The sequence below is a fragment of the Canis lupus genome, chromosome 18, assembly GCF_011100685.1.
Source record: "Canis lupus familiaris isolate Mischka breed German Shepherd chromosome 18, alternate assembly UU_Cfam_GSD_1.0, whole genome shotgun sequence".
NCBI lineage: Eukaryota > Metazoa > Chordata > Mammalia > Carnivora > Canidae > Canis > Canis lupus.
The window spans coordinates 13779752-13802266 of NC_049239.1; the positions used below are offsets into that span (position 1 = coordinate 13779752).

The following is a 22515-nucleotide window of genomic DNA, read 5'->3' on the forward strand; positions in this document are numbered from 1 at the left end:
TATTAAAGGATGAAAAGCGATGGGTAGATTTTTTTTTAAAGATTTTATTTATTAATGAGAGACACACACACACACACAGAGGCAGAGACACAGGCAGAGAGAGAAGCAGGGAGCCCCATGCGGGACTCGATCACAGGATCCCGGGATCATGACCTGCTCAATCACTGAGCCACCCAGATGTCCCGAGAGGGTAGATTTTTATATCAATTTTGCAAGCCAGTAATTCTCTTTTCTTAAGTCATTTGACTATAACTTTGCTTTCTTAGACTATTGCCTCCACATAAAATGTGGACCTTCCCTGTGTAGCTTTTTCAATGTTCTTTTCATTGTACCCAAAACAGAGGATTAGAAGATGAGCTGGGGAAGGGTCATCATTCTCCTGTGACAGTGAGGATGGCAGGAGAAAAGTCAGTCTGTTGTCACTCCAGCACTTTGACAATTTAAAAAGAACCTCTTAGCCTTTCTGTCTGAATAAGCTCTGCATGTCTTCCCTTTGCCACATTTATCTAAAATGAAACAGCCTTCCTGTTACTTGTCTAAATGCTTCTTAGCACTTTCTCTTTCATGCACACATATATTGCCTTCACTTCCTGCTTGCCCTGGCTTCTACTTGGATAAAGTAAGGGTCCCAGGCTAGTGCATCCTCTTCTTCCTCCCATAAGCTGCCTCCAGGTCAGAAGACTCTTGGTGCTCACCCCAGGCTTGTGACAGGCTGTCCTGGAGTCACCCTAGCATAGAAGAGTCCATCCATGCAAACCAAGCTCCCCGTGCACATGATGTGAAGGCTTCTAGCTCTAACCACAATGTCCTGGGTTGGGTGTCAACAGAACCAGTTCCAGCTCTTCTTCCTCTGAATTGTCCTTGGATCCAGGCCAGCGACTTAGCTTCTGAATGCCTCAGTTCTCACATCTGTAACATGAAGATAATGCCGACTTTCATTTCGGCTTCTGGGAATAGAATTAAACTGTATATGGACATTGATGTTCCCATAGTAACAGTCACGTAAGGTATCTAGCCTGCCAGCAGAGGCAATAAATTATTTATGATAAGTACTTGTAAAAACTCCTGTCACTGTAATAAAAGATTCTTACAGGAAATCCTGGGGATATACTTTCACATTAATTTGCATTCATTATTTCAGGGAGAGTTCGCTCTGCTCCCAACTACCTAATTCTAAATTTGCAGAATAAAATCAATTAGCACATGCTGGAGCTGCTGGGTTCAAAAGCAGAACAGAGTGCTCCAGAAGGCCCTTGGAAGGGGAAGGACTGACTTCCTGGGGCTATTTATTAAAACCCAAGAGGAGTCAGTGGGTGTGGCTTGTCTGGGGAGAGATGGCTCTAGCTTGGCACTGCATGAAGAAAACAAAAATGTTAGATAGCTCTACAGAAACAAATTTGCTGTACTATTATTATTGTCATTATCACATGGGGGAAATTTTAAATATACAATAAAATACAAAAAAATGTAATAATAATCACTCATCATCATTCTGAGATAACCAATATTAACATTTGGGTTTGTAGCCTTCTTGTCTCTTTCTTTCTCTTTTTTTTTTTAAGACTTATTTATTGGGGCGTCTGGGTGGCTTAGTCAGTTAAACATCCGACTTCTGCTCAGGTCATGATCTTGGGGTCCTGGGATCGAGCCCTGCATCTGGCTCCCTGCTCAGTGGGGAGTCTGCTTCTCCCTTTTTTTGCCCCTCCCCCACGCTTCTGTTCTCTCTCCCTCTCTCTCTCTCAAATAAATAAACTTATTCTCTCAATAAATAAACTTATTTGAGAGAAAGAGAGAATGGGGGGAGGGGCAGAGGGAAAGACTCATCAAGCAGACTTCCTGCAAGCCCCATGTGGGGCTCAATCTCATGATCTATGAGATCATGACCTGAGCCAAAATCAAGAGTTGGACATTAACCGACTGAGCCACCCAGGCACCCCTCTTTTCATACTTATATTTTTCCAAATATTGTTTTGTAACCTGGTCTTTATATTTGTAAATGTTTCTCCAAGTTATTAAATATTCTTTTTGGAACATAATTGGCTGAATATGCACCATAGGGATGTATCGCTTTATTTAACCAATTCACAATTAGTAAACATTTAGGTTGTATCCTGACTTGTCTCTTAATTAGAATCAATTCATGCGTCAACATGAGATCTCATGTTAATTTAGCTGATAGATTTAGACCTACAAATATTTTGATCCATCCATAATACTTCTACTGCTAACAACACTCTCTGCCTTCCCAATGATTTTGCTAATAGCCCATTGTGCAAATACATCTCAATTTCCCTTGAAAAACAAATTGCTGTGAAAGTCTCAGGAGAGGGCCTTTGTCTGATTTTTGTTTTTCCAAATTCTTTGGTTCTTGCTTATGGATCTTCTGCCTAAAGCTTTATTTTCTTTCTTGATTTAATTGAAAATACCTTTTATCTTTTTTAATTCCTACAACAGTGAATTCATTTTAATTTCAAATCTATCCTTATTCTCTTTTGATAATATTATTTGACTTGCTTTTTAAAAAATATTTTATTTATTTATTAGAGAGAGAGAGAGAGAGAGATGGCAAGCACAAATGGGTGGAGGGGCAGAGGGAGAAGCAGGTTCCCTGATGAGCAGAGAGCCCAATGCGGGGCTTGATATCGTGACCCTGAAATCATGACCTGAGCAGAACGCAGATGCTAACTGACTGAGCCACCCAGGCATCTCTTGACTTGCTTTATTTATTTTTTAAAAGATTTTATTTATTTATTCATGAGTGACACACACAGACAGAAACACAGGCAGAGGGAGAAGCAGGCTCCTGGTGGGGAGCCCATGTGGGACTCGATCCCCGATCCGGGGATCCCACCCCGAACCAAAGGCAGACACTCAACCACTGAGCCACCCAGGCGTCCCTTGACTTGCTTTTTCTTTTTTTTTTTTTTAAAGATTTTATTTAAGACTTGCGTTTTTTTAATAAGGGTTTTATTCTTTCACCCGAATCTCAAACTTTTTAGTATCAATATTCCTTTAAAATTTCATTGAGGACCCCAAAGAGCATTTGGTTACATGAGTTATATCTATTGCTATTTGCCCTATCAGAAATTAAAACTGAGAAATACAAAACAACACTTAATATTTCATTTTAAAGTAACAATAGAAACCTATAACATATTAACATGAATACATATTTCATAACAGGCAACCGTATTTTGCAAAAAAACACATTCAGTAAGAAGAATGGCATTGCTTTACATTTTGCAAATCTCTTTGATGTCTGGCCTAGCAAAAGGCAATTGGAATCAACAATCTGCTTCTGCATTGACACCATTGCCACTTTTTTTTTTTTTTTTTAAGATTTTATTTATTTATTCATGAGAGACTCACGGAAAGAGAGAGAGGCAGAGACAGAGGCAGAGGGGAAGCAGGCTCCGTGCAGGGAGCCCGATGCAGGACTTGATCCCAGGACTCCAGGATCACGCCCTGGGCCGAAGGCGGTACTAAACCACTGAGCCACCCGGGCTGCCCATGTGTTGTTTTTGTTGAAGTTCATATATGAAGAAACCCCTGCCTTACACAGATGTGTGGTGGGACAGGGAAGGTGGCATTAACCTCTGAAAGGTCTCTGGTCTCCCGGCGACCCCGTGCCTGCATCTTGGGAATCCCGGACTGTAAGTGCTGGCCCATCTCCTTATGCTACAGTTTTCCTCTTTGTAAAAATACGGTGATAATCGCAGCCTTCCAGTACTCTGAAATCATAACATGCAAACTGCTACAGTGACAGGGAGAGAACTACACTTGTTCATAAAACAGGAAAACACCTGGGGGCACGTGGAGACCTGCAGCCACCCACAGGAACCCGGTTACTGAAGCCATGGACACTTCCAGTAGAAGTGTAGGGTTCACATTTCACCACTGCCAGGAAAGACTGGGCGTTTTCTAAAGGAAGTTTTGAAGTTTCTTTCTTGTGTGGTTTTTGGTAAAGAATATTATTTTTTCAGGAGGGTTGGATAGGATTCGGGTTCACTGTCAAAGTGGAGTCTGTTTCTCTAAAACCCATTGCATAGTTACCCTGGCATTCTTTGATCTCTAGAATGTCCTCATGCGTCTCGTTTTAGCTTAGGTCAAGGGGGGACCTAATCCCTGTTGGGCGTTTTTAAAGGCGGAATGTAAGTTTCTCATGGCAGATCTCTAGATCTCATGGCTCGTGGGGGGGTCATTGGCCCCCCAGGAGGGTGATTGCGACCCGCAGGCTCTGTGCGCCAACGAAAGATAGGCGTCACTCACAGGCCCATGTTACAACAGTGGACAACAGTGCGCATTCTGTGTGATCTGACACAGTGACTCCGCTTGGGAAGGTGGGATCTGGGGGGCAGGAGGGCGCAGAACCGGCTGTCCTTGGTCCCCACCCAGAGCTCTGTCCCTGCAGCTGATTGTCCACCCCTGCGAGAACCGCACACGAGGCCGGCAGTTGCTTTGAGGGCCAGGCCTAGGGCGGCGCACAGATGTTCTCCTCCGATCTGCCCCAAATATGGATTGTATCTCAACAGAGCATCTCGTGGTGGTTGAGGAGTGGTTGCAGCCCGGATTTCAGAGAGCATGTGTTGTGCCTGAATTTGGCAGATGGAGATAATGGGCTGGGTGAGGACAAGGATAAGAAAGTGTCTTGCAGACACTTTACGTGCAAGAATTGTTATTATTGGTCTTAAGCAAGCCCACAGAAAACCAAGGCAACCCAACCAAGAGTGGGGAGCTTCGGTGAATAGGGACACGCCACATCTGAGGAGGTTCTTTGCTTCTAGCAAGTCATGGAAAAGAACACTCTGGATCCTTCCCAGATCTCCTGGTTATGCTAATCCTCTCTGTGGAGCTCCTGAAGTGAAGTTAATATATTGGCTAAAAAAGCCACTTGTTGATTCCTCCTCTACCCCTCCCTGAAGTCACAAATAAAAGGGACAATCTGGTACTGAATATTCTTATCTCCAAATAATGTGGTCACTTGTTTCTGCCCCACAAAACTGATTACAGCCCTTCCTATCAGTGATTTTACTTTTCAAGTTTTTCTACTTCTTTCACATCTGAAAGTAGCTGATAAAATCACAGAATGTACTCATTGTAGGAATATCAAATACTTCAGTGTGCACCTCCAATTTTTAAAAAATTCCCTATTAGTTATCTTTCAGTTTAAAGTAAGCAGAGCCAGGGCACCTGGGAGGCTCGGTGGTTGAGCATCTGCCTTCAGCTCAGGTCATGACCCCGGGGTCCTGGGATCGAGTCCCACATCTGGCTCCCCGCAGGGAGCCTGCTTTTCCCTCTGCCTCTGTCTCTGCCTATCTCCGTGTCTCTCATGAATAAATAAATAAAATCTTTTAAAAAATAAAAATAAATAAAGTAAGCAGAGCCTTGGCCCTGAAATAATTTTTGAATTTAGATATTGGTTCTTGAATGAAACCTTAACTTCTTTTGTGTTTAATTAGATTTCAATTGTTCCACTTAAAAGAGGTCACCTAAATTTGGAAAAGACAATTGATTCTAATTGTGACAATCTCACGCTTGCTGAGTTTTATCGGAAAGGTTAAATTACTTTTTTCCATTTGCAAAGTAACATTTCTACATCCTTTCACCACAACAGCATGCACCACACAAAAAAATCTGGGGTTCTAAAGAAATGAGGCAACCATATTTTAATGGATTAAGCTTTAGTTCCTCGTGACAGCAGCTTTAGCAGCTTGCTGTATGCAAATATTTTAGACTGTACGCACCAAATTTTCTTTGCTGCGGTGATGGAACTAGGGTTCTCATGGGACTATTAGAGATGTTGCAGGTTGAATAGGAAAATGTCTACAAAACACTTAGAGAGTTTTAGAGATAGCCATTTCATAAATTAAAGTGATTTTATTTCTAGAGAACCAGGGTAGGATAAACTGAGTGATTGAGGGAGAGGATTCCATAGGAATCAAGGAGGAGAGAAAAGATAACATATGATTTCACCCATATGGGAATTTAAGAAACAAAACAGATGGGCACATGGGAAGGGGGACAAAAAGAGAGAGAAGCAAACTATAAGAAAGTCTTAATGATAGAGAACAAACTAAGGGGTGATGGAGGGATGGGGTGGGGGATGGGCTAGATGGAGGGATGGGTATTGAGGGGCATACTTGTGATGAGCACTCTGTATATGATGAATCACTGAATTCCACTCTTGAAACCAATATTGCACTATATGTTAACTAACTGGAATTTAAATAAAAGTTTTTTTTTAAAAAAAGGGACGCCCAGGGATGCCTGGGTGGCTCAATGGTTGAGTGTTTGCCTTTGGCTCAGGGCATGATCCTGAAGTCCCAGGATTGAGTCCCACATGGGGCTCACTGTCAGGAGTCTGCTCCTCCCTCTGCCTGTGTCTCTGCCTCTCTCTCTGTGTCTCTCATGAATCAGTAAATAAAAGATCTTAAAAAAAAAAAAAGTCAATTAAAAAAAAAAGGAGGGGGACGCCTGGGTTGCTCAGTGGTTGAGCATCTGCCTTTGGCTCAGGACGTGATCCCAGGGTCCTGGGATGGAGTCCCACATCAGGTTTGCCACAGGGAAGCCTGCTTCTCCCTCTGCCTATATCTCTGCCTCTCTGCGTCTCTCATGAATAAATAAATACAATTTAAAAAAAAATTTTTAAGTTGTTTTTTAATTATAAAAAAAAAAAGGAATCAAGTTGGAGGAACTTGAAAGAAGGAGCTTTGAGGAACCAGCCCTGGGGGCACAGAGGCTTCTTCAGCTGCCGTGTTTCCTGTGTCAGTACGAAGCACTAAGCTATGTAGTAGCCACACAAATGTTTGGTTCCATGAAAAACGGAGGTCTGGTCTAGGCTCGTGGCTGAGCCTAAGAGGAAGCTCCAGCTTCCTGTGAACCATATCAATTTAGCTTATATACAACTATGGGCAAAATAAGAAAAATACTGTAGCCAAAGAACATCTCACATAGACCACTATCCAAGCATAAACTGGATTATTATTATTATTATTGTTTGCACTCCCAATAATATATAAATAGCCAGGGTGGGTTTTTTTCTAGCTTTATTAAGATATAATTGACATATACCGTTATATGTTGAAGGTGTATGACCTGATGATTTGATATATGTGAGAACAGCAGAATGATTACCGTAATAAAGTTGGTTAACATGATCCATCATCTCACAGTTACCTTTATTTCCCTCCAGTTTTATTTATTTTATTTTATTTTTATTTTTAAAATTTATTATTTATTCATAGACATAGAGAGAGAGAGAGAGAGAGGCAGAGACACAGGCAGAGGGAGAAGCAGGCTCCATGCTGGGAGCCCGACTTGGGACTCGATCCTGGGACTCCAGGATGCCGCCCGGGGCCAAAGGCGGGCACTAAACCGCGGAGCCACCCAGGGATCCCCTCCCTCCAGTTTTATTGAGATAAAACCGATGTACAGCACTCTGTAAGTTTAAGGGATACAACATAATGACCTAACATACATATACTGTGAAATGATCACCACGATAAGTTTAGTTAACATTCATCTCTTCATATCATTACAAAAAAAAATTTTTTTTCCTCGTGATGAGATCTTTTAGGACCTACTCTCTTAGCAACTTTCAAATATACCGTAAAGCAGTGTTAACTCTAACCATCATGTTGTACTTTATCTCCTCTGTACTTTTGGTTTTTAAAGATTTTATTTATTTATTCATGAGACACAGAAAGAGAGGCAGAGGCAGAGGGACAGGCAGGGTCTTGGCAGGGAGCCCGATATGGGACGCGATCCCAGACCCGAGGATGAAGCCATGAGCTGAAGGCAGACGCTCAACCGCAGAGCCACCCAGGCGTCCCTATTGGATACACTGCTAACAGATCTTTTAAAAAGCAGGTATCGCCTTTGTTTTTGTGAACTTTCTCACATATCTCAGTGATAGTTTCAAATACAATGGAATTACTGCATTGCTTAAAATGTGACTTTGCACTAGAGCAAAGTAATAGCCTGAGCTATCATGTTCCCAGAGATGTCTGTGAAAGGAAAGGAGTGACCACATTTAAGTTTAGAACTAGGGAAAGAGGGGCAAAGATAGGGCGACCTATCGAAGCTACCGCCACCGTGGCTGCTGCTGCACTTGCCCTGATAAAGACAGAAGGATCTTGGAACTCGAAGCCCTTGGTCTACCAGGGAAAGAGAAAAATAGCAGCGCTGAGGAATTTCTCACCGCCCAGTTTCTTAAGAACAGTTGAACAGTGCTATGGAAGAAGAACTGGTTTCCGTCTTACAGTATTTCTAGCAAAAAGGCTTGCACTCCTGTTTTAGATATAATGACCACACTCAGAATTTAGAATATCTCATTAGAGATATTTTTCCAAAGCCTCTAGGATATGAGTCATTATATCAGAATCTTGAGCAAAAGACAACTCAGTTGTAGACGACTTGCAGAAAATGACATTTCATCTCCAAGTCCAGCTAACACACGAATTCCTTTAAAGGATTAGTTCTAGGATTCTTTGCTGTTCCTTTAATGGTGAGGATGTTCCTAGGATAAAGGGACCTAGCGTCTCCCGTTGGCCCAAGGGAAGCTGCCTAGAGCTTTTCCGCTCTTCTGTTTTCTCCTTGCCCAGTAGCCCTAGTCTCTATTACACTGCTTTTAAGAATGAATTTGATCAACTCCTTCCTCTAAAGACTCAGAAAGAGAAAACACACCAAGGTTTGATGCCTTTTCTTTCTCAGGAGTGTCCTCATTAGGAAACTAAGGGATAAAACACTGTTCATGGAATTTCAAGCATCAGCTAGCCCGGTGGGAAGGGATTTGGGGTGGTAGGGGGAACGTAGTCTACCCTCCTTACCTAGCTGTCTCTCTGCCTTTAGCAAGGCAAGTCCCAGTGGGTTCCCACTAACATGGTAGATGTCCCCCTTTAGCCCTTCAGAAATCTTACTTGTCTATGTGTGTGTGAGGGAAAACGGATGAGTGGACAACTCTTGTCCTGTCCTGCCTGGCGCTGTGACATGAGTTGGGTCTAATGTGACTTTACAACCGTTATACAAGTTTCCAAGCTGAAGCCCATTTTGTTGAGGGTGGAGACAACCTACCCAAAATAGGAGCCAGCCTCTGAGAAGGGTCACTATCTTTCCTCAGGATGACTTTTATAAAGAAAGCAGGGGGAAATTTTTATTACACAGTTACAATAGATTATCGGCAAGAAATACTAAAGCAACATTAAGTATGAAACGGCCCTCTTTCCTTTTATCCAGGAAACATAAGTCTCTCTTAATTAGTAATGTTCCCTCCTTGTGTGTCATGGACTCACTTGCCTTACTCTGCATCCTTGTTAAGCTCGTAGACTAATCACAAGGAGCCCTCCCCAAACCATGGAGCAATCAGCACAGCTCAATCTTTGTTTCCCTGAAAAAGTCTACCAGTCAGGGACACCTAATCTTTGTAATGATATCAACCCTACTCTGTAAAGGACACTTTGGATACTTCAGGTTGAAAAAATAAAAGTCACATTGTCTTTGATGGAATATGGTCTACGATAAGTGCCATTAGGGACATATCAACAGAGTTTTTGGAATAGAAGGGAAGAAAAAAATGAATTCTAACCAGGGATGGAAGTTACATTGGCAGTAGTAATAATATTACTATGCATCCAATTATGCATTCAACTCTCTAATTAGGTCCCAAAATATACCAGTGCTTAATCTTGAGACATAAATGTTCTCTTTCAAAGGGGGTGAAATATAGGAGATGTTAGGTTTTTTTTTTTTTTTGAGATGTTAGTATTGTACCAGTATCACCATTGATTAAATAACAGATTTTCATGAAGGTATTTAGTAATCTTATTTGTCTCACCTTCTTCACCTACATAATGAAGCTGATGATACTTGTGCATCTTACATTTCCTGGGAAAACTTCAAATGAGAACAAACACATAGATACATAAAGCTATTTCCTGATAAACAGTCGCAAGCAGCAGTAGGGTGTTGCTAAGCACTTCGACATTGCCATTATGCCTGGGCATTGGTTGTATATGTTGAAATATATTTCATAAGTATTTTGGAGGTGAATTTAGGCTTTTTGAAATACTGGCATATTTTTAGTAATTTCAAACGGAAAAGGTTCAAGTAAGCTTAATTAAATAGGCTCTGGTATATTCAGCCGTGTTCAGCATGTGGAAAACAACTCATGTAGGGAAGGCCAGGCTAGAGGGACGGATACAAAGACATAGTTGACCAGATCTCTGTCCCCAAGGCCTTTCCAACCTGGCAGTGGAGACAATTGTTTAACCAACATTCTTGGACCATGAGAGACTCAAGAATAAAAATATTGGATTGGCAAGGAGGGAGTATAAATTTTAAGTGTAACGATTAATAAAGGAAATTATACCAACACTCAAAACAAGGACAATAATAATAGCTAATAATTGCTAAAGAGCCTTTTACATTCAAGACACACTAAAAAAAAAACTGTTATCACATTTACCTCCCTCCAAAAAAATCGTTGAATTATTATCCTTATTTTATAGATGCAGAAACTGAGGCTTAGGTAAGATGACTTTGTGCAAGATGATATGCCTGGGAAGGTGGAACCAAGATTTTGAGTTCAGAATCCATGTTCTTGGGGTGCCTGGGTGGCTCAGTCAGTTAAGTGTCTGCCTTAGGCTCAGGTCATGATCCCGGGGTCCTGGGATCGAGCCCCACATCAGGCTCCCTCCTCGGTGAGGAGCCTGCTTCTTCCTTGTCCCTCTGCAGCTCCCCTTACTTGTGTTCTTCCTCTTGGTCACTCTCTCTCTCTCTCAAATAGAATATAGAATAGAATAGAATAGAATAGAATAGAATAGAATAGAATAGAATAGAATAGAATAGAATGGAATGGAACAGAACAAATCTATGCTCTTTCTGCTCTGCCATCATGTACCTTGGTAACAACGTCATTCTACAGACATATTATAGTGATGTCCAAACAATTCTGAGTCTTCGAGAGACGCAGCTTCCCTGATAGCAGTCATGACTCTGTGATACCTGCACGGCCGTTCAAAGAGCATCCAGGTGGGAAGATGGGAGCCCTGCACACCAGCAGGTGTGAAGTCCCTGTAGAGAACTACTCCCTAGTCTGTGGGGCTTGTGTGGACCTGGTCACTGGATCTAGTAACAACAAACAGCAGGAATTTTTTTTTCTTTTCTTTTGAAAGGATTGAGGAGTGGAGGATAATCCCATCCAGCCATTTGCAAGGGCAAAACAGCTAACACTTACACTCACAAATGGTTTGCATTTCATGCTTTCCTTACTGGAAACCTTCTTTTTCTTCTCCTTCTCCCAGAAGGAGAAGCGGAAGTACGAAGAAGAAGAAGAAGAAGAAGAAGCAGACGAAGGAAGAAGAAGGAAGTAAGAGGAGGAGGAGGAGGAGGAGGAGGAGGAGGCGGGAGGAGGAGGAGGAGGAGGAGGAGGAGGAAGGGCAGGAGGAGGAGGATGAGGAGGAGGAGGAGGAGGAGGAGGAGGAGGAGGAGGAGGAGGAGGGGAGGAGGAGGAGGAGGAGGAGGAGGAGGAGGAGGAGAGGGAGGAGGAGGAGGAGGAGGAGGAGGAGGAGGAGGAGGCGAGGAGGGGGAGGAGGAGAGGAGGAGGAGGGGGAGGAGGAGGAGGAGGAGGGGAGGGGGAGGAAGAGGAGGAGGGGGAGGAGGAGGAGAGGAGGGGAGGAGGGGAGAGGGAGGGGAGGGGAGGCGAGGAGGAGGGCGGAGGAGGAGGGCGGAGGAGGAGGAGGAGGAGGAGGAGGAGGGAGGAGGAGGAGAGGAGGAGGAGGGGAGGAGGAGAGGAGGAGGAGGAGGAGGAGGCGAGGAGGGAGGAGGGGGAGGAGGAGGAGGGCGGAGGAGGAGGAGAGGGGAGGAGGAGGAGGAGGAGGAGGAGGAGAGGAGGGGAGGGAGGAGGGCGAGAGGGAGGAGGAGGCGGAGGAGGAGGAGGAGGAGGAGGAGGAGGAGGAGGAGGAGGCAGGAGGCAGGGGAGGAGGAGGGAGGAGAGGAGGAGGAGGAGGAGGGAGGAGGAGAGGAGGAGGAGGAGGAGGAGGAGGAGGAGGAGGAGGAGGAGGAGGGGGGGGAGGAGGAGGAGGAGGGAGGGGAGGAGGGGAGGGAGGAGGAGGGGAGAGGAGGAGAGGGGAGGGAGGAGGGAGGAGGAGGAGAGGGGAGGAGGAGAGAGGAGAGGAGGGAGGAGGAGGAGGAGGAGGAGGAGGAGGAGGAGGGAGGAGGAGGAGGAGGAGGAGGAGGAGGGGAGGGAGGAGAGGGAGGAGGAGGAGGAGGAGGAGGGAGGAGAGAGAGAAGAGGAAGAGGAGGAGGAGGTGGAGGAGGAGGAGAGGGAGGAGGAGGAGGAGGAGGGAGGAGGAGGAGGAGGAGGAGAGGGGGAGGGAGGAGGAGGAGGGGAGGGGGAGGAGGGGAGGAGGGAGGAGGAGGCGGAGGAGGAGGAGGAGGAGGAGGAGGAGGAGGAGGAGGAGGAGGAGAGGGGAGGAGGAGGAGGGGAGGAGAGGAGGGGAGGAGGAGGAGGAGGAGAGGAGGAGGAGGAGGAAGGAGGGGAGGAGGAGGCGGAGAGGAGGGGAGGAGGAGGAGAGGAGGGGAGGAGGAGGAGGAGGAGAGGAGGGGAGGAGGAGGGAGGGAGGAGGAGGAGGAAGAGGAGGAGAGGAGGGGAGGGAGGAGGAGGAGGAGAGGAGGGAGGAGGAGAGGAGGGAGGGGAGGAGGAGGAGGGGGAGGAGGAGGAGGAGGAGGAGAGGAGGGGAGGAGGAGAGGAGGGAGGAGGAGGAGGAGAGGAGGGGAGGAGGAGGAGGAGGAGGGGAGGAAGGGGAGGAGGAGGAGGGGAGAAGGAGGAGGGAGGAGGAGGGAGAGGAGGGGAGGGAGGAGGAGGAGAGGAGGAGAGGAGGAGGAAGGAGGAGGGGGAGGAGAGGAGGAGGGGAGGGGAGAAGGAGAGGAGGCGGAGGGGAGGAGGGGAGAAGGAGGAGGAGGAGGAGGAGGAGGAGGGAGGAGGGGAGGAGGAGGAGGAGGTTCTTTTCTTCCTTCTTCTTCTCTTCCTCTTCTTCTTGTATTTTCTTATCTTCTTCTTTTCGGTCTTCTTTTCTTCTTCTTCTTCTTCTTTTCTTCTTCTTCTTCTTCTTCTTCTTCTTCTTCTTCTTCTTCTTCTTCTTTCTCTTTCTTCCCACTGCATTTATTACTGATATAAAAAATGTTTAAAAGAAAAAAATTCATTCTCAGTTCTCCAACAGCTCTCATCCTTCCCTCTTGCCCACACAACTCCTGACCCATTTCCTCAGGGCCAGTGCAAAACCGAACCTGTTCACTGCATTTTCACAGAAAACAACCAGTGCCAGGGATGTAGGGAAGAAGATTAAATGAGGGCGACCGTACCGTCCAGGTTCTACCCAAGGGTAGGCCAGGTGGAGATTCATAGAATTCAGATGAAAGGACTGGTGGCCTCACAATGACGTGCTCTAACTAAAGTGGGCTGGAGAGAAGATAGGATAGCCCGTAAGAGGCTTTAGAGGACATCTCATGGGCTTGTGTCAAACCCCAAGAAACCGACACCAAGAGAATGGGGAGACCAGGGAGGCAGTCTTGCGGAAAGTTTCACAATTCTCCCATGTTGGGAGGTGTGGATAGTCTAGAGGGCATCAAGAGCCTCACTCATTTTGGTAGAAAACCTTACTCTAGTGTTGGGAAGTCACAATGATGCCATGGACACTGTGAAAGGCTACGTACAAGGGGGATGCACAGTTTCACAAAGCACAGTGATCACAGACCAGAGCGGGGGGGATCATGCTACTGACACAGGATCTACAAAATCCAAAAGCAGGGAGAGTGGCCTTTCAGGGAGTAACTCTGCACCAGTCATCTGTACTTGACCCCAGGTCAACCTGGTGAGTTTCACAGAGCAGCTGGCAACTTTGGGGGTAGGGTTTGTCATATAAAAAGGACTCCTTCCACCATGGTGGTCCTCCCAGAGGAGGCTTTCACAAAGAGCAGAGAAATTCCTGAAGGCTCAAAAGTTGGTCTCCTATCAAAAATACCCGCCCGCCCAAGGATGGCCCCCAAGTTACAGAAGACAAATCAACCTCCCTGTCTGGCGACACTTTGCCACAAAGGGCCACTGTCGACATGAGGACCTCTGTGCCTCCTACCACCCAGGCGTCAATGGACCTCCTCTGTGAGACTGCGCCTTCTCATCCAGGCCGGAAGGGGCCCTCTGATCTAGTGGCTATGTATTTCCCTGTGGCCCTGCGATGGCTACTATGAGGCTGTTCCACCCACCACCCTCAGTCAGTGACACCCACCCCCATCTGCCACCCCCCCATTTGGGGTCCAGAATTGTGTTTCATCACTGGTGGGCTTTCTTCTGCTCCAGGCTCCAGAGACTCGCCTCCAGGCCCCCACCTCTGCTCTCTTCAACTGCCTCCTGGATCCTCTTCCCCTTCACCGACTGCTGAACAGGAAACCTCTTTGATGCTGTTTCTTGTGCATCTGTCCACCCAGCCCTCAGTACTGCCCTCGATTCCTAAGAGCCCTGGAGCAGTTTCCTACCATTCCCTTCTTCTAGCTGCTTGTTTTAAGTCCTTTCTATGTGGAACCTTCTAACATCTCCTAGAAAATCCTTCTCAGAAAATTAATAGGCACAGGAATCTTTACTATATTTTAAATGACTATATTTTCTAAGACACATATTCCAAATAAAGGATCTTTCCTCATCACTGAGTTTATTATATAAAAATTCTTACAAAGATATAAAAATTGCAGGGGCATCTGTCTGGCTCAGTTGGTAGAGCATGTAACTCTTGATCTCTGGATCATGAGTTCAAGCCCCTTGTTGGATGTACATTTGAAAAAAAAATACATAACCATTTAGCTATGTTTCTTTTTATAAATAAATTGCTTTTATTGAATATAGTAAAAATTATATGACACTGGAAGGGGCTTGGGACCATGCTGTATTTCTAGTATGCAAAGTGAACAGAAAATCTGATATGATAATTTCTTTGTTTTTTAGTTATTTTATTTTACTTTTTAAACTCCACTATTATGAATGCACAGTATTATGTTAGTTTCAGGTGTACAATATAGTGACTCAATTCTATACATTACTCAGCGCTCATCATCATGTTAAATGGACTCTTAATCTCCTCACCTATTCCACAAATGCCCCCCCACCCCCTCTCTGGTAACCACCAGTTTATTCTCTAATTTATTTATTTAACTGTATTTTTTTAAGATTTTATTTATTCATTCATGATAGACATAGAGAGAGAGAGAGAGAGGCAGAGACACAGGCAGAGGAAGAAGCAGGCTCCATGCAGGGAGTCTGACACAGGACTCCAACCCTGGTCTCCAGGATCAGGCCCTGGGCTGAAGGCGGCGCTAAACCACTGAGCCACTCAGATGTCCCTATTCTCTAATTTAAAAGTCTGTTGGTTTGTCTCTTTTTTTCTTGTTCCTTTTTTTTTTTTAATTTATTTTTGCTCCTTTGTTTTGTTTCTTAAATTCCACATATACATGAAATCATGGTATTGGACATGGTAATTTTCATCCTTATGTGAAAACACTTAAAGAACTGTATATTCTGATTATATTATTTTAGAATCTGATAGCAAGAAAAGCCACTTATCCGTGGGAGGACATTTTAGAAACTTTAGCACAAATTAAGCAAGATGCTGTACTTAAGGTATGATCCTACTGGAATCAGCGCTATGCCTCCTGTGGTGTCTGGATGACCCACTGCTGGGCTGTTGAAACCCCCAATATAGAGGAAGCAACCTCTGTTTTTCCCACTGTCAGTAGCCTGAGCTCTTACTGAAGACATGGTCACCAGGATAGCTCCAAGACGGCTGCTCTAGTTATAAAGAATGATAAATGATTCCACTGCGTTACTAATTTTTAAAATTCTCTGTAGCCCTTGCAATGGAATTCAAATTGTGCCAGTCATCTTTTATTAGTCAGTCCCATGGGATTTTTATTGTTATTTTGAACAAGATCTATTTTTGTTTAATTCTATGGGAACCACACATAGTTTGTGGTTTTTGCCAGAAATTTATTTTCCAATGAGTACTACTCAATTCTAAATAAGTACATTCTGCATTCTTATGCTGGGACATAGTATGGGCGAGTTCAATCAGGAATACCATTTAAAATTGTATAATGCAGCCTGGACTTTCCTTTTTTTGTGTGTATGTGACTTTCCAATTCTAGTAACTACAAGTGAGTTTGGGTCCTGTTTATTGCCTTTCAAAGTGATCCATTTTATTTTTTTTTATTTATTTATTTATTTTTTTTTTAAATTTTTTTTAAATTTATTTATGATAGTCACAGAGAGAGAGAGAGAGAGAGAGAGAGGCAGAGACACAGGCAGAGGGAGAAGCAGGCTCCATGCACCGGGAGCCCGATGTGGGATTCGATCCCGGGTCTCCAGGATCGCGCCCTGGGCCAAAGGCAGGCGCCAAACCGCTGCGCCACCCAGGGATCCCAAAGTGATCCATTTTAAATGAAAACATCTTCTTAAAAAAAAAAAAGTCATTAAGAATTGGTTCTACAACAGTGTGGCTTATTTGTTGACTCATAGCATTGATTTGTGTAAGTGCTCAATGTGTTTATTCACACACTGAGATAAACATTATATTAATTCTAATAAACAGAAACTCAATGTCACATGTCAGTTCACAACAGAGAAAAGGAAACAATTTTCTTACCTAATTTTTGGTGCATGATATCTATGGAACTCTTGAGCTTGTTTTCAGGAGTGGGAAGACAGTTTTGCTCTACTGCACTAAGTTTCAGAGTATGGGTATTAAGACTCTCTTCGACCTGAGAAAAGCAGAGTATTTTCACTTGTAATAAAGCTTAACTCCCAGGACTACAAGAAGCAAAAGAGGCAATCTTATTACAACATGGGACCTTCAAGTGCCTTAGACTCTGAGGGATCTGAAATGTTATATTCTATTCAATGCAATAATGCAATCTTTGAGCAAAACTGTCTAAGCAAAATCTATAGGAAATGATGAATCCTGCACTAAGGCTTAAAGAAATAATAAAACAATAAAGCTTCTACAAAAACTGCTTTCAGAACACCAAGGAGAAAACTGGGGATTTTTAATAAGTGTCATTTATTCTCTTGTCAAAAAAGAAAATAAAGTAAATTCATCTGTTTGGTTGATTTGGTTTGGCTTGGTTTTTTTTTTTTTTTTTTTTTGTAGACAACATGAACCATGGAAGACTATATGACTTAAACTAGTCATAAAAGTAATTATTTGTCCAAATATCTAAGGCATGAAATAAAACTTTGTTTTGTTTTGCCTTTCAAATGGAGAGATCTTTTTTTTTTTTTTTTTTTGGAGAGATCTTTAAAATGTACTTCTGTATCTCTAGAAAATGATAATAGTAAAATGTAAATGACCTGTAATTTCCTTGACTAGATAACATGGTTGACATTTAAAAAACAATTTTAAAGTAATACAAGCACATGTGTTTAAAAATTCCGGTATTACTGAGAGGTGTAAATGAGACACAGATGTGTTCCTCCCCTTCCCCACCCCCAACCACCTGCTTATTTCCACCAAGGTATAGTTATTAACAATTGCTTGTGAATCTTTCTAAAAGAGGAAATATATATCTAGACACCAAGAGATATGTGTGTGTATATATATATAATTATGATTTGGGGGGCACCTGGGTGCCTCAGTCAGTTAAATGTCTGACTCTTGTTTCAGGTCAGGTCATGATATTAGGGTGGTGATATTAAGCCCCACATAGGGCTCTGTGCTCAGTGCAGAGTCTGCTTGGGATTCTCTCTCTCCCTCTGCCCCTTCCCCTCCCTTGTCTCTCTCTCTTTTTTAAAAAAAATAAAAAAATTGGGGGATCCCTGGGTGGCGCAGCGGTTTGGCGCCTGCCTTTGGCCCAGGGCGCGATCCTGGAGACCCGGGATCGAATCCCACGTCGGGCTCCCGGTGCATGGAGCCTGCTTCTCCCTCTGCCTGTGTCTCTGCCTCTCTCCCTCTCTCTTGGTAACTATCATAAATAAATAAAAATTAAAAAAAAAAAATTTAAAAAAAAAATTAAAAAAAAATAAAAAAATTAAATTAAGATTTTTTCCACAAAGTTTTTTTTTCACAAAAAGTTTATATCATTCTATATACCTTGATTTTTTTCATTTAATAATATATTTTAGATCTTGTTTCAGCACACATAGAACTATCACATTATTTTTAACAGTTGTTATAATAGGTCTTTTTATATTGTACTATAAGTATTTAACCAGTCCCCTATTGATTCAGATTTAAGTTATATTTTATTTTTGTGAATATTTATGTAAAGTCTTGACAGTTGAATAGCTGATGAAGAACTATCTACATTTTTTTATTTTGATACATACTGTTTAATTTGTGGAATCAGTTTTCTCTTCCCCCAACATTCGAGATTTAACTATTTCTCTAGTGCTGGTATTAGGAGAATTTTAAATTTTCACCCATTGAAATTTAGTTTATAGTATTCTACTTTTATTTGTTAAATGAACATTTTATCTAAAGAAAAATCAGAATATACTTGCTTTTGGAGTATATGGTATCTTAGCCCAGTGATATGTGGACTTACAAAGGAGAAAGGAAATATTTTAATTTAATAAAACTGGGTTGGCAAATGTGGCTAACACCAAGTCAACCTTCATAAGCCATTGAAGCAAATCATCCTAACGTGTATGGAAACAGAAAGGCCCAAAATAGCCAAAAGATTGTTGAAAAAGAAAACAAAAACTGGTGGCATCACAATTCTGGACTTCAAACTCTGCTACAGACCTGTAATCATCAAGACAGATCAGTGGAACAGAATAGAGAACTCAGAAAAGGACCCTCAACTCTAAGGTCAACTCATCTTCAACAATGCAGGAAAGACTATCCAATGGAAAAAAGACAGTCTATTCAACAAATGGTGTTGGAAACATTGGGCAGCCACATGGAAAAGAATGAAACTGGACCATTTCCTCACACCATACACAAAAATAGACTAAAAATGGTTGAAAGACCTAAATATGAGACAGGAATCCATCAGAATCCTAGAGGGGAACACAGGCAGCAACCTCTTTGACCTCAGCCACAGCAACTTTTTCCCAGACATGTCTCCAAAGGCAAAGGAAACAAAGGGAAAAATGAACTATTGGGATTTCATCAAGATAAAAAGCTTTTGCACAGCAAAGAAAACAACAAGCCCAAAAGGTGACCAATAGAATGGGAGAGATATTTGCAAATAACTTAGATAAAGGGCTAATATCCAAAATCTATAAAGAACTTTCATCGACAGATGAAAGGATAAAGAAGATGTGGTATATATATACACAATGGACTACTACTCAGCCATCAAAAAAAATGAAATCTTGTCATTTGCAATGACATGTATAGAACTAGAAGATATGCTAACTGAAATAAGTTAATCAGAGAGAGACAATTATCATATTGTCACGCATATGCAGAATTTAAGAAACAAAACAAAGGATCACCGGGGAAGAGAGGAAAAAATAAAACAAGACAAAATCAGAGAGGGAGACAAACCATAAGAGACTCTTAATCATAGGAAACAAACTGAGAGTCACTGGAGGGGAGGAGGGTGGGTGATGGGCATTAAGGAGGTAATTTGTTGTGATGAGCACTGGGTGTTATGTGCAACTGATGAATCCCTGTACTCTACCTCTGAAACCAATAAGACATTGTATGTTGATTAACTGAAATTAAATAAAATCAAAATAAAATTAAAATTAAAAAAAAATGCTTCATAGGTCAGTGAATTTTAGGATATTTTTAGAGTAAATTAAATTGATAATTCCCATGTTCAAAAGATGGTATGTAGCCGGAGAGATGGGAGATGGGAGATTGGCAAGTTTCATAAGAGGTACTATTATGTTGGCTTGGGGGTTTCAGTCTTGCAGGGTGAAAAGAATTCAGGAAATTAGTTGTACAATGTGAATGCACTTACCACCATTGAATGCTACATTTCAAGGTGGTTGCAATAGTACCTCTTACGTTATGTGTATTTTACCACAATTAAAATGAAAGATAACGAGCTGAATTATGCTCTATAGAGAAAGAGGCTGGAGGATCCCTGGGTGGCTCAGTGGTTTAGCGCCTGCCTTCGGCCCAGGGCCTGATCCTGGAGTCCTGGGATCGAGTCTCATGTCGGGCTCCCTGCGTGGAGCCTGCTTCTCCCTCTGCTTGTGTCTCTGCCTCTCTCTCTCTCTCTCTGTCTCTCATGAATAAATAAGTAAAATCTTAAAAAAAAAAAAAAAAAAAAGAAAGAGGCCAATTACCTATCTGTAATTTCAAGAGTGTGAGAGAAGAGCCAGTACCAGAAATATAGTCAAATCCCTTCGGGAGCCAATGAATGTCATTACACACTCAGATAAGGTCCTGAAGGCAAAGATCCCTGGTAGAGACGCAGAGGGAATCTAAGGCACAGATTACTGATACCAGGAGCACAATCACCCCTATTCGGCTCTGCAATAGCTGCCTGCTGTACCTGACGACTTCCAGGACATTTCCCCAACGGGAAGAGCACCTGTTCTCTGGGGCCTAATCAAATGTATCTGCAAGTGAACCTGTGTTCGTTGTCTGCGATTCTAAAGATCAGATTTAAAAAAATAATAATAAAAAAATAAAAAATAAAGATCATATTTACTACCTGGAGTCACAGATGATGCACGGCCACCGAGAAGAGGAAGGCCGCCGTGAGCACCGGTGCCTCGGGTCGTTCTCGGTCATACACCGATGTTTCAAAGCACCCTGTAATATTTTTATTTGTCCTCGCTCACAGACACCTGGTGAGAGAAACTGGAATCAAAGGGAGAGGGAAGAACCAAAAGCCAGAGAAAATCATGACTTCTGTTCACAACGACTTTGAGTCCCAGGTCCTGATGACCAGAGTGGACAAATCACGGTTAGAAAAATAAAACGTATTGATCTTGGAGAGGTGACTCACGATGCATGTTAGGGGATTATCTAACGAGAATGTTCCACGCACTTAATAAGCCTGTTTCTCAACTACTCAATGGCAGTTGAACAGTCGCCTGCTGGCATTCCTACCTTCTATCACAGCACAGAGCGGAGGTTCTCGATGTTGGCAGCACCTTAAAATCACCTGCGGGAGCTGGTAACAGTCTGATGCCCTGGGGTCATCCCAGACCAGCTAATCAGATTCTCTGGGGTGGGTTCCAGGTGATTTCGACCTGCAGGTACAGCTGAGAATCACTGGCATAAAGATTGTCAGTGTCTGTAAGGCTTGGGGGCGGGTGGGAGGGAGGACTTCTTTCTCCCCCAACAGAAATTTGCCTTAGCAGGCTTGGGATTTTCCCAAGATCTGTATTTCTTATGTGCATTTCAGTTGATGATGCTAATGCCTGTGGCTCGGGTGCACACAGACAAATACTACTACGGTGACTGAAATTCCTGATCTTTTCATCCTAATCATGGATCTCTTCTGCTGCTGGATAAATCTGGTCCCCTGGGCTTTGTTAATAAGGCTCTTTACCCCAAGCTAGTAATTTTTTTTTGTTTTGCCCTGAAACATGTCCAAGATCTTCACATATTACTCCCAATGAGTGGCTCCAGAAATGGCCACATAATCCAACGAAGCCCCGACCAAGGTTGACCCGAGTGGAAAGATGACATCATGGTTTCTCCATGCTGTATTTTGGTAATAACTCCTGGACACTTGCTTTAAAAAGTAACAATACAATATTGAACATGATCATCAACATCAAAATGCAACAGTAGGGCTGTTCTGTGAGGTCAGTATGAACCTGAGAATACTTTTTATGTAAGCGTATGCAAAAATTAGCTCTCTGAAGGGTGCATTTGTATTTTACCTTTTGAAGTTTTGTCCTTATTAAATTTTACCATGATTTTTTTTCCTTTTTATTTTTTTAGAGAGAGAGAGAGAGAGAGAGAATGCATGTGCACAGTGCTCAGTGGGGAGGGGCAGAGGGAGAGGGAGAGAGAGAAACTCCAGCAGACTCCCTGAAGTGGGAAGAACCGGATGCAGGGCTCAATCTCACAACCCTGAGATCATGACCTGAGCTGAAATCAAGAGTCAGATGCTTTGGACGCCTGGATGGCTCAGCGGTTGAGCATCTGCCTTCAGCCCAGGGCGTGATCCTGGAGTCCCAGGATCAAGTCCCACATCGGGCTCCCTGCATGGAGCCTGCTTCTCCCTCTGCCTGTGTCTCTGCCCCTCTCTCTCTCTCTCTCTCATGAATAAATAAATAGAATATAGAATTTTAAAAAAAGAGTCAGATGCTTAACCGACTGAGCCACCCAGGTATCCACCATGATTATTTTTGCTGCTCACTAAGCACCTTAATGGTGATGGGCACTTGTCTGTTCTATTACTCATGTTGCTGGGAGAAATGTAAATTCTTCTGATGGCCAGGAGATGTCCTGTACTTTTGTACGTCCTGTTTCCCCAGGCTCGCCTTGAACTCTCTACACCTGTTTGAATCATTGTAGCCTAGAATGGGGTGCTCACAGTCAACATTGTGGAGTG

General features: G+C 43.2%; 2 long non-coding RNA genes across 3 annotated transcripts; one reads left to right on the top strand and one right to left on the bottom strand.

The window, feature by feature from the left end:
* Window positions 1-83: 83 nt before the first annotated feature.
* Window positions 84-21240, bottom strand: LOC111090892. 2 transcript variants are annotated; one of them, XR_005373169.1, is made up of 3 exons: window positions 20656-21239; window positions 16686-16800; window positions 84-909 (listed from the first exon to the last, which is right to left on the bottom strand). It is a non-coding gene; the product is annotated as an uncharacterized LOC111090892 (long non-coding RNA). The 2 variants fall into 2 exon arrangements; XR_005373168.1 differs by lacking the exon at window positions 84-909 and adding an exon at window positions 13128-13165 and having other exon boundaries at window positions 20656-21240.
* LOC119877231 lies at window positions 10842-14696 on the top strand. The gene is made up of 2 exons (XR_005373170.1): window positions 10842-11028; window positions 14354-14696. It is a non-coding gene; the product is annotated as an uncharacterized LOC119877231 (long non-coding RNA).
* Window positions 21241-22515: the final 1275 nt, after the last annotated feature.